The sequence below is a fragment of the Halictus rubicundus genome, chromosome 12 (assembly GCF_050948215.1).
Source record: "Halictus rubicundus isolate RS-2024b chromosome 12, iyHalRubi1_principal, whole genome shotgun sequence".
In the NCBI taxonomy this organism is placed as follows: domain Eukaryota; kingdom Metazoa; phylum Arthropoda; class Insecta; order Hymenoptera; family Halictidae; genus Halictus; species Halictus rubicundus.
In genome coordinates, this window is record NC_135160.1 from 7,693,724 (window position 1) to 7,704,515 (window position 10,792).

The following is a 10,792-nucleotide window of genomic DNA, read 5'->3' on the forward strand; positions in this document are numbered from 1 at the left end:
CCACGATTCTTCGACCGAGTCCACGCCACCGCTCAAAAATATTTCATCGGTTACGATAATCGGTCTACCGAACAAAGACAAAACGAGTCGATGCACATTATATTCTGTCTTCTCAATATTTCCGTTTTCGCTTGTTTCGCTCATTGTGACTTCTACAACCTCCACCGGAAGGACATCAACAGATTATGTGATCGACAATGGTATGGCGACTTTACCGACGAAGACGTATCTGTTAGCAGCGATTGGAATTCTAATTTTTAATTGCTGATTTTTATATTATAGACTGCAGGTCTGTACGCACTTCCGGCAACCTTAACATTTTGCAGAAATTCAAATATTTGTATTTCTTTTATTGGAGGAGTGATAAAATATTTTTGAGCGGTAATGTGAGCTAATTTTCGGAATCTTTCATCTCGCTTCCAACTGAAAGGAACCCGTTGATCTGAAGCATGAAAGATTTCGAGATTTCCGCGCGATATGAAATTCTGAGAATACTCTCCCATTAATTGCTAATCCTTTACCTTGAAAACGTGAGCTCTGGTAATCCTCCTCGTGCTTCTCCTCCTGCTCTACGTGGACGTTGGATCTTCTTAAAATGTTCACCGAGTCCCCTGCAAAAGTTTCACGCACGTATGCCTTTCATTAATAAGCCCGGACTTTAAATACATATATAAAAATATATACCTAACATGAACGAGGAGCTCAGCGGGAAAGTGATACGAATGCGTTTCCTCGAAAAAGCGGAATCCGTATTTATTTAGAGCAAAAAAAGGTTCAAATCCAAAGTTTTATGAATACGTGCACCGAAGTGCTTCAAGATTTACGGGACTTAATTCTATTTAAAATGCTCTATTAAAACGACCATATGTTTTGCAAATTTCTCGAACTACCCGTTTTAAAATTACATTCGGAGCAACCAAGAAATTGAATTGAGACGATCGTATTTTTTACAAATTTCTCGAACTACCCCTTCTAGAATTACTTTTAGAGTATTTTTTACTACTTTTATGGTCAACTTTAGAAATTTAGTACAGCGCAGAATCAACATCGCAGCATGCATTATTTATAAATACACCGAGCCGTTCCATGATGCTGTGTAAACGATTGCTGAGTTTGCTGTTGACATTTTTGCGTCTGTATTCGCAGTGCACGTGGAGAAATATTTTTTAGCGAACGCGATTCCGGTTGAACGATTGCAGTTATTTTTTGTTAAAATTGTTGGACAGTCTGACAGAGGCGGACGCCGTTCTGCAAGTTATTCGGGACGTTTTTCGTAATGGTACTAACGTGTGTCGCCGCAAACTAGTTCCGCACAGCAGACGTTCTCTCCCGGTGGACGAACTCGACATCCGGATGGCGGCGGGTTCGGCAATCGCGGACAAACTCGAAGACGACATCTGAGTGCACCCTCGATGCACCTGCACTGCAAACAGGGCTGGGACGTGATCACCGATGCGCCCTCCTGGTACCTGCGCCCCTCGTACCTGCATCCTGAAACATAGTTTTCGTTATAACTACCGAGCACCGAAACGACTAGTATCAAATTATTAGAGCAGCTTTCATGAATTCTCGAGCTTGCATTCACCCTTAAGTGGCCCTTCAAAATGTACTTTAAATCAGCAATGATTCGATTCAATGATATTTAATACTCGTCTCTATCGAAATGGTAAATGGAAACTTATTGAGGTAGTAAAATTGATCGACAATTAAAATTATTAATAGTTATATATTGAATATTTATTAGCATAAATTTGGCCACGTCGGCCCCAATAGTTCAAGGCAGTAATCGTGGATATATAGTATACCATGGACGATCTTCAATAGACTTTTGAAAATATCGATTTCATCGAACAACGGTATATCGTGAAGAATAATTGCGAGATTCTACTATGTCCGGGTATTGTTTCTATTTCGATTGGAAAACCGGGTTTACCAACTGAAAATTGCATTCTGCATCTACACATGCTCCGATGCTTTCGATATCCGTGGGTCATCGCGACGGAGAATGAAAATCTGTTACCAGTTTTGTCATTCTTCTGTTCATTCGTTTCATGCTGCTACTGTGTAATGAATTCTGCTATGCATTCTCAAGTTACGTTTGACTGCGTCACTTTTTGTGTCAAAAAATGATTGTTTCGAAATATCCTGAAATATTCTGTCAGCCAATCATCCTTCGGAACAAAACGGGTTCGAATATGTAAAGGGCGTTCCATTTCGAGGCCTGCGGGGTTACCGAGTTCGTCAATTTGTTTACAACATTTTTGGTTATTATAAAATCAACAAACATCGACGCAACAATCGACAAGATCGCCCCACTGCGGTTGTGCATAATTAGTAATATTGGCCCAGTTGAGTAAATTAATTCGATATTTAACCTGAAAAAAACATTTTTATAATAGTATTGAAAATATCAATGATTTGATTTTCAGTGGCTACAATTACAGTTTGCATCTATTTAAGCATCGATATATTTTTATTCGCCGCCGTAATTTACTCTTGTCGTTGCGCCTCTATTTTGGGCTACGTCATTTTCGTACCGTACATAATTATTAACAAGGATTGCGAACCGATTGCTGGACAATTTCGCCAGCCGGATTAAGCGCAATAGGAACCACCGGCGAACAAATTGTAATGGAGCCGTGCACGGTGGATCGCGAAATAACGCGATCACGGGATCCGCGCCGATTCCCGATTTTCCCATGGAACATATTCCACGGCTGGGTATCAGCGATTTTTACGCGTAAAAGAACAACACTCGGGGCTTTCGTGCGCGAAACACCGGGACGGAAAAGTCTGCTGCCACTCTGCTATATTTTTGAAAACTCGAACCGTTCGATTCGATCGCTGTCTCTAATGGACGCGGAAAGCCTTCTGCTGCAGATATATATATATATTCCAATACTTAAATATGCAAACATTTATAAAAACCGCGTGAAGCTGGAGAGGGGGAGCTGAAAAACTGTGATAGCAGAAACCTCACATTGTTGCTCGTTTTTACGGTGAAAATTAAATTCACATCATTATGGTCTGCTTTTCGAGAAAAAGGACCTGATATACACTGATGGTCACAGAAACTGTCCAGAAATTTTTAAATGTTACTTTTAATGTCCTTTCCAAGGTTACCCCTGCTCTTTTAATATTCGTATGTGCACATCGTTTTTTCCTTTGTATTTTATAGCATGCGTGCAAATTATTTATTATAGAAAATATAAACGTTGCATTATTATACAAAATTTGAATGCAATATTTTGAGCCCATTAATTGAGGTCTCTTAATGTGTTCAACCAAGAAGCTTTGGTCCTGGAAGTTTCAAAAACGAAAATTTGAAAGGTACCATATCAAAACAGACTATATCCCATCTATACCAATTTGAGATAGTGAATGGAATATTAGAAAAGAACCTTTGAACGTACTGTCTATTGATACTGTATATTATTTCAAGCTTATTGCCTATTTACTGTCTGTTAGTATTATGTAATAGACGGTACCATAATAAAAATGTCTAATGTATATTAATATCTAATGCATATTAATTTAAGCTTCTGTCTATTAATATCTAATGTATATTAATGGAAGCTGACTGTTTATTAATACTGTATATTAATTGAAGATATTACATAGAAGCTGTGAAACGATTACATTTACAATTTCCGAAACATTACCGATTAATAATTTGCACGACAATGACTCAGGAACACGACTAATGTAATTATAAACCAGCAGACTTTCCCAGCTCTGCGAGTCGATACTTTCATTCGGTCTATCGGAAAGAGGATTTCCGACTTCGCATTCGGTCTCAGGGTTAGAGATTCCCTAACCGCGAGTGAAAAGCTTTCTTTTCATAGTAGAGCCGCTGCGCTGGGGAAAAAAGCATATCTGAAAGGAGTTACTCGCGCTGCTTAACCGCGGGCCCTGGCGCGCACCGAGGGCAAATGCCCGAGAAAAAGAGGCCGACCTCTGGAAACTCGAACGAAACGAACCGGCATAGCAGCGTTCTTCCGCGTGTTTCTTCGTCTGTTCGTTTCCTAGTGGCTCCGTGAAATGCTCTCGGGAACAAACTAGAGCTACCCCCCCCCCCCCTCCATGCACAGCCCCCAAAAACCAAGGACATTCGGGACTGCTTTAGATTCGCTGCGAAACAATGTCGCGTGAAATTGCTCCAGCGCGCGACGCTCCTGGAGATTAGGGGATTAAGCCGCACCTGGTCAGACGCGATAAAAATTTCGCGCAGGATGTGGCCGGTCCTGCATGCAAACGTCGAGAATAAGAAACGATGTCTCCGAACTCGGTGGAATGGTTTCCCTAACTGATTATTACAACGAAGTTACTGAAAAATTGTTGTCTGCAGCGTGTTCAATATTTTTGCAATCGTTTCTCGAGAAACTCGGTAGCAACTGTGGTTGGTAATCGCAATGATGGTGAATGTGTTAATTAGCTTTTCTGTCTGTACTATACTGTAACTGCAACCTGGAAAGACTGATAATTTTTATTCCAGTCGGGATATGTACAGCGTTTTTAATTCTGCCAAAGTTTTACTATATTGGCAGTACAAACTCGGGATTTTTGTGCAAATATAAATGTTTACAACTCGGCTTGCTCAAGCTATGGAAAGTAGCAATTAATTTCTTTCGTTGTAAGTTTTTTTATTACGACGGAAATGTATTAAATATTTAAACTTCCAATAAAATGTTTCAATTTATTGCGTCCTCTGTACCTGGTAATATATGTAATTACTATATATGAATTTCCAGCATTCCTATATTTAATACATTTCTGGTACCAAAAGTAATATGTATGAGGCAAGTAGAAACGGTTAGCAGTGGACAGACAAGCCAGACACGAAGCAAAACGAATCGATCTGTTCGTAAACTTTTTCCGTTCTAATGGAAATTAATAAACGTAAACAAATAATCCCAATGAACCAGAAATAAATAAATGTAACGAACAAATTTTTTACGCATAAATGCTAACATAAATGCAACAAGTAAACAACTGCATCAAACAATTCTCACAAGTGACGTACAAACTATTTCGTGTCTAGCGATTTCAGAACAGGCCCGCCCTTCATGCATTATGTCGCACGTCCGTTGTTTAGCCCGAGGTTTATTTATCGTAGTTGTTTGTCACCTGGCACTGTCAAGCCGAGAGGGAAACGGATGAAGACGGCGATCCAGGTGACAGCGGGAACGGAATTTAAGGGGTCCGGAAGAGGAAAATAAGTATTTATGCGACTCGCGGAACCGACCTGTGTTTACGCAGACGGGATTAGCCGGTACACTGTGTAAAGTAAGGTGAAGTGTGAGTGATGGCGGAAGAAACGGGCGAGACGCGACGCTGGTTAACAGTGCGCGAACTTTCGGCTTCGGACTAAATTATGCGGTACGTGGTAATGAAACAGTCCGGGCTACAATGTAAAACGACTATCCGCCGCTTCGGGCGACCAAACTTTTCGTCTCCGAGGTTAGAACTTCGTTATTGATGACGGAACTCTGCAGGGGAAACGATACTGTTGCTGATAAACCGACGCTTCTACAAAAATTACGAAATTGGAAAGCGATAAAACTGTTCCGCGTGACGATCCCCAGTTTAGCAGTAATAGTAAACATTTTCTACATCAATTACAAACAAAAAACAGGAACCAGGTAGAAATTTCATTTTTCTTTCAACGACTTCAATAAACTGAAAATGGCATACTGATATTTTTAAAGACTTTTAATTCTTTTTATAATTCCAATTTCATGAAATCTGTTTATTACTTTTATCAAAGCAATCCTAAGAAAAGATTCTAGAAGGCTGAGCGTGAGCAACTGTTTCTACTTAAGAAGTGATATTTTGTGCAATTGTTTTTGTTCAAGGGACAAATTATTTATTTAGTTTCCTTCTAATCGGGAGGAAGTTTGTCTACTAATACTCGTGTTAAAAATGATTGCATAAATGAGGAAATAAGCGTGTAGAATTCAGTCGATACACTGCGCTACGACTTGTCTGTCCACGGCTGGACAATTCTACTTAGAAAACTTGTTTCCAACTGCATTCTAATATTTCCTCTAACATACAAGATGACTTAATTGATCTCAAACGTGTCCATATTTATGCAACGTGTATCAAATCGTTATCACAAAATATGCTCGCCTATTAATAAAAATATGCAAGCCGTCTACACGTATCTTAGTATCCTTATAAGTACTGTCCGCATTCTTTTCTTCAATGCTCGTACAATACATTGTACGTCCCTCTCAACCTGGCTACGCAAAACAACAGAAAAGTTAATCTATATTGAAAGAAGTTCATAGAAATAATTAAACGGACCTTCTACAACATAGATTGAATTTGCTAAATAAACACGCAGTATTCCCGCGTACAATGAAACAGTATCAAGCTTCAATACGCTCGGCAGTGCTGCCAATCTACGAAAAGGTAATTAGTAGTCTGGGTGTTAAATGGACGATTAAATGGAACTCCGTTCCGCTTCATAATTGAAAATTGAATTTGTTAATTAAATATTCTGCGGGCCCCGCGCACAATAGAGTCATTCCACAATACGCTCGCTCCCGTCGTCGTCTGTTTGATCGAAAAGCGTCGTCGACGAATCGACGTCGAAAAATAACGACCGGCGGCGTTCTGAAGTCCTTGATGCTTCCAAGAACGAGTGCCCACGGGGGTTGACACAATGACAACGAGGAGAATTAGGCTGCCATTAGTCCGGGGAGAGAGAGAGAGAGAGGGAGAGAAAGAAGGGGAACGCGCGCGGCTCGGCGCTGGAAAAGGCAGTCCATTGTTGGCGGAAGACGCTCATACGGGAAGCGAGTTAGTTAATGGCGCAAAACCGGATGATGTCAGGAAAACAGGCGAGCTTCGTGAAAAAGATTTTAATCCCTACCAAAGGAGAGGACGGCGAGGAGAGGGCGGGCGAGGAAGGGGAAACGGTGAACGAAAAGTTTCTTTGGAGGCCGGAGTCTCTTCCGGACAACCCTCTGGTCGTTAAACTAACTACGGCAAAATGGCTGGAACATTTAGAAAAACGGAACATTACGTTCCCGACGGTTTGAGCGACCTTACAACCACTCCGCCGACGTTCATTGTCTTCCCGGACAATGATAATTGAAACGGCGCGTCCCGTGTTTACGCAAATAAGTCATTGACTGCACGCTGGGGAACGAAGATGGATGTCCCTCGACATTAAGGGAAATGATTCAGTGGAGACCCGGCTGACAAGATTTATTGTAGTAACTATCCCTTCCGACTTCTCGCGCCTTGGATATCTCGGAAAAGTTTGATTGATTTGGTGCGCTACTGTTATAAGTGGACAAAATTATCCGCGTCAGTTGCAAGAAATTCACACGTTAACTGTCCCGTCAGTCACCAGTGACTGACACCGAACTTTTCGTTCGGGCCTCGTCGGTCATCGATGACTGACAGTATAAAATATTGTACCACAATACCAGCGCAATTCTAAGCAGCGCGCGTGGCCTGTTAAGAAAGAAGAAGTATTTTATTTTGGAACTGTTCAGATATGTTTGCAGTCACGTTAATATAACAGGGATTAATGAGATCCTATTTATTTTCTAATACTGAGTAAAAACTAGAAAGAAATTACACGTGGAACTATGGTGATTTCGCATACTGACACTGGCGATTCGAGCTCCCTCAAAGGACAAAGGAAAGCGACATTGGGCGTAAAACTCTCACGAGCCATCATCGCGCGGCTCGCCCACGCACACGCGTTCTCACCAACACGTAACTACGTAACGTTACGTTACGCACGATGTTGTTTCGCCGGTGGGGAAGCAAGGTTGAAAGACCAGGTGTACGGGGTGGGGGTATTTCGTGGATGGAGAGAGGTTGAATCGAGCTGGTAAGAGAGTCGGGGATGAAAGGGAGCGAAAGAGAGCGAAAGAGAGCGAGGTGAAACGAGAGCCGGAGGCAGGAGACAGAGAGAAAGAGAAAAAGGGAGAGAAGGGCGAGAGAGGATGAAGAATAGGAAGAGCCGAGGGCAGAGTTCGTTTCATTCATAGACCCCGGTGTGCAGTCGAATGCACGCGTGCATCGGTGCACTTGGCATAGTGCGTGCGATCAGGCTGGCAGCCAGTGGCTCTCAAGGGCGGCCTCGTCCGCGACAATCAGCCGGAGTCAGGGTCCGCCCTTTCTAATTGGCCCGGCAGCTACGCCAAGGCTTTTGTCGTCCAGTCTGCTCTACTCTGGCCTGGTCGGGTCGGGTCGGGTATGGTCTGGTCTGGTTTGCGGGTTTCTATTCGAAGTTGAAATTCACGGGCCAGCGAGCCGCTATTCAACGCGGGCGTGGGATCTTCCCTTTGTACAAGGGCTGCTGCGTCAATTGCCACGATCGACGGCTAGCAAGTTGTCTCTGCAGCTACTCCTACGGATCGTCCAAGCGATTGTCTGCCCCGATCGATGGCCAACTTGATCACGCTGTTTCGTGGCTTACTTTTACCTTGCTCTTTGTCTATCCACCGCATTTCCTTAACCTCTTGCACCGCGTAATAACGCGTCTGACTTGTGGCGAACACTTCGAGCAGGATTTACCAAATATGAATATTAACCACCTCTTTTTAGTCGAAATAAAATATCATTCACGGGTTTTTTAATTTAAAATTATTGAGATTCTAAGGATGCATACGTAAGAAATTATTTAGCAAATTTATTTCTTTGGTTATATATTATTTTGAAAATATTGCTAAAAGTTTGGGTGGCACGTTCTTGGTATTTTTATAAAGTAGTGCAAAGTAGTCAGCTTTTAGTGCTCCGTAAACCTAGTGTTAAGTAGGGTAAGTGTTCCAGTAGTCAGCCATTTAAGGCCAGTAGTCAACGACCGTAAGCATGGCTATTGTTGTACTGCGGATTTTACGCATTCACGGCGAAAATGAATAGATGAAAAACGCGAAACAATAAAAATATCAGAAGAATTTAAAAAATCCTTTTAAAAAAATCAAACCAATTTATAAAAAATCTGAAATTATTTTTAGGCAACTCCCACGTTTTGGAATCAGTGCGTACAATTTTTATTTTGTACGCAGTCTCGTTATTATGGATATGCTATTTTTTAAATATTCTGTATATGTATTAAAAGGATTTAACAGAGGAAATTCGTGGAGTCTCTGAATGTTACACTCCGACATTCATAAAAATTTATTAGCATACGTTTCATTCCTATGTGTGTTACATCTACTGGTTTTCGAAGGGTGACAAATTTTTTTGTTGAAAAGTAATTAACCTTTGGGTTGATGACGCTAGAGAAGCAGGAAGCAGATTATGATACTGGAACGGGAGATAGCAATTTTGATATCTTCGTCAAATTAGTATGCATGAGACGATGAGGAACATGATAGTAGTATAGAGACATAATTTGACTTCTAAAGATCGTCGTCCCTTCTTTAGCCTAAATTAGTTTAAGACGGTGATGGTGATTAGAAGATATTTCCGTTGCCGAAGAATCGCCTGTATTAGATTATTCGAGAGGAGTGAAATAAATATTTGTTGTATACAAATTAAGAACGTCTCGATCACTGGAGCAACACCAATCAGTGAACGAAATGAGTAACGTCGGTGTTCTTGTTTCTTCCTCGACTTTTTAGGCAAGCCCTCGAAGCAATCCCGTAATGATTTCTTTTCCTGCAGGACGAGGTGTCCGTTCTCAACAGAAGATCCACTTTCCGAGGGAAAAGTTTATTATTCTTGGGGACCCTTTCTCTCCTTAAAAGAAGGCTATTTTTTCTCTCTCTCTCTCTCTCCCTCTCCCTCCCTCTCTAAAGCCCGAGATTTCTTTTCGAAAAGTAGGTGTTTTATCCCGAAGAGAAGCAGCTTTCTTTCGCCCAAGAGGAGCCTCTATAGAGCCCGGCGTTCCCTTTGAAGAACCCTGTCAAAGAACAGGATATTGGTAAAGTCGTTGGCAAACCCTTATTACATTAAGTTTAAGGAAACTGCTCCTCGTTGCCGGAGACCTCTCGCCATTTACATAACAAAGTAATCGCACAAAGACCGATGCGACCTACGAACTATCTCGACCGTACACCCCCCCTCCCCCCATTGCTTCTTTGCTCGAGAGATCACCCGGTAGTACCGTAAATTTAACTCTCGGTTGTCAACGCCTCGTTACTTTCAGCTGTTTCAATCTCCCACAGCAATAATATCACTTGCTTTCGCTTTGATCGTTGAATAAATTATGCTGAAACGTTCGGGTACCAAACCATTACTTGTACTCGGACTAACAATTTCGAAGTTCGGTCCCCGGATCCAAGAAACCGAGCTCCGTGTCAATCTTTCCTTTCAAACACTGTGCAAAGTACAAAACAACAACTGTTGGGCTTAGATAATATTCAAGAATCTCGTAGAATTAAGCAAATCCTACAGCAACGGATTAATAGGGACCCCTGAAAAATCGTTCTTACCAGGCCTTCAATCATTGTTTTAGGAGTTCAGGATCCTTCGGGTGTTTAGATCGACAATGTTCAATCCTCCGAGTCATGCTAGGCCTATGTCATTTCTGACCCATAGTTCTCTTTCGATACAAGGCGATGGCTCGGGACCGGCTTTTGCCGTATTTCGGGTAAAGAAGAAGAAGAAGAAGGGATAGGGATTTTCTTATTTCGAAATAGAAAGCGTAGCCTTATATCGGAATAAAAATTCGTACATATTGACGACCGAGTTTATCCCCACCGCGACGGGTCACGAATGACCCCGGCATAGCATACGGAGGGTTGAAAGAAATCCAAGGTTTAAAGAAACCTTTTCACGACTATCAATACAAGAACATTTTAAAGGATCTCTGTACACT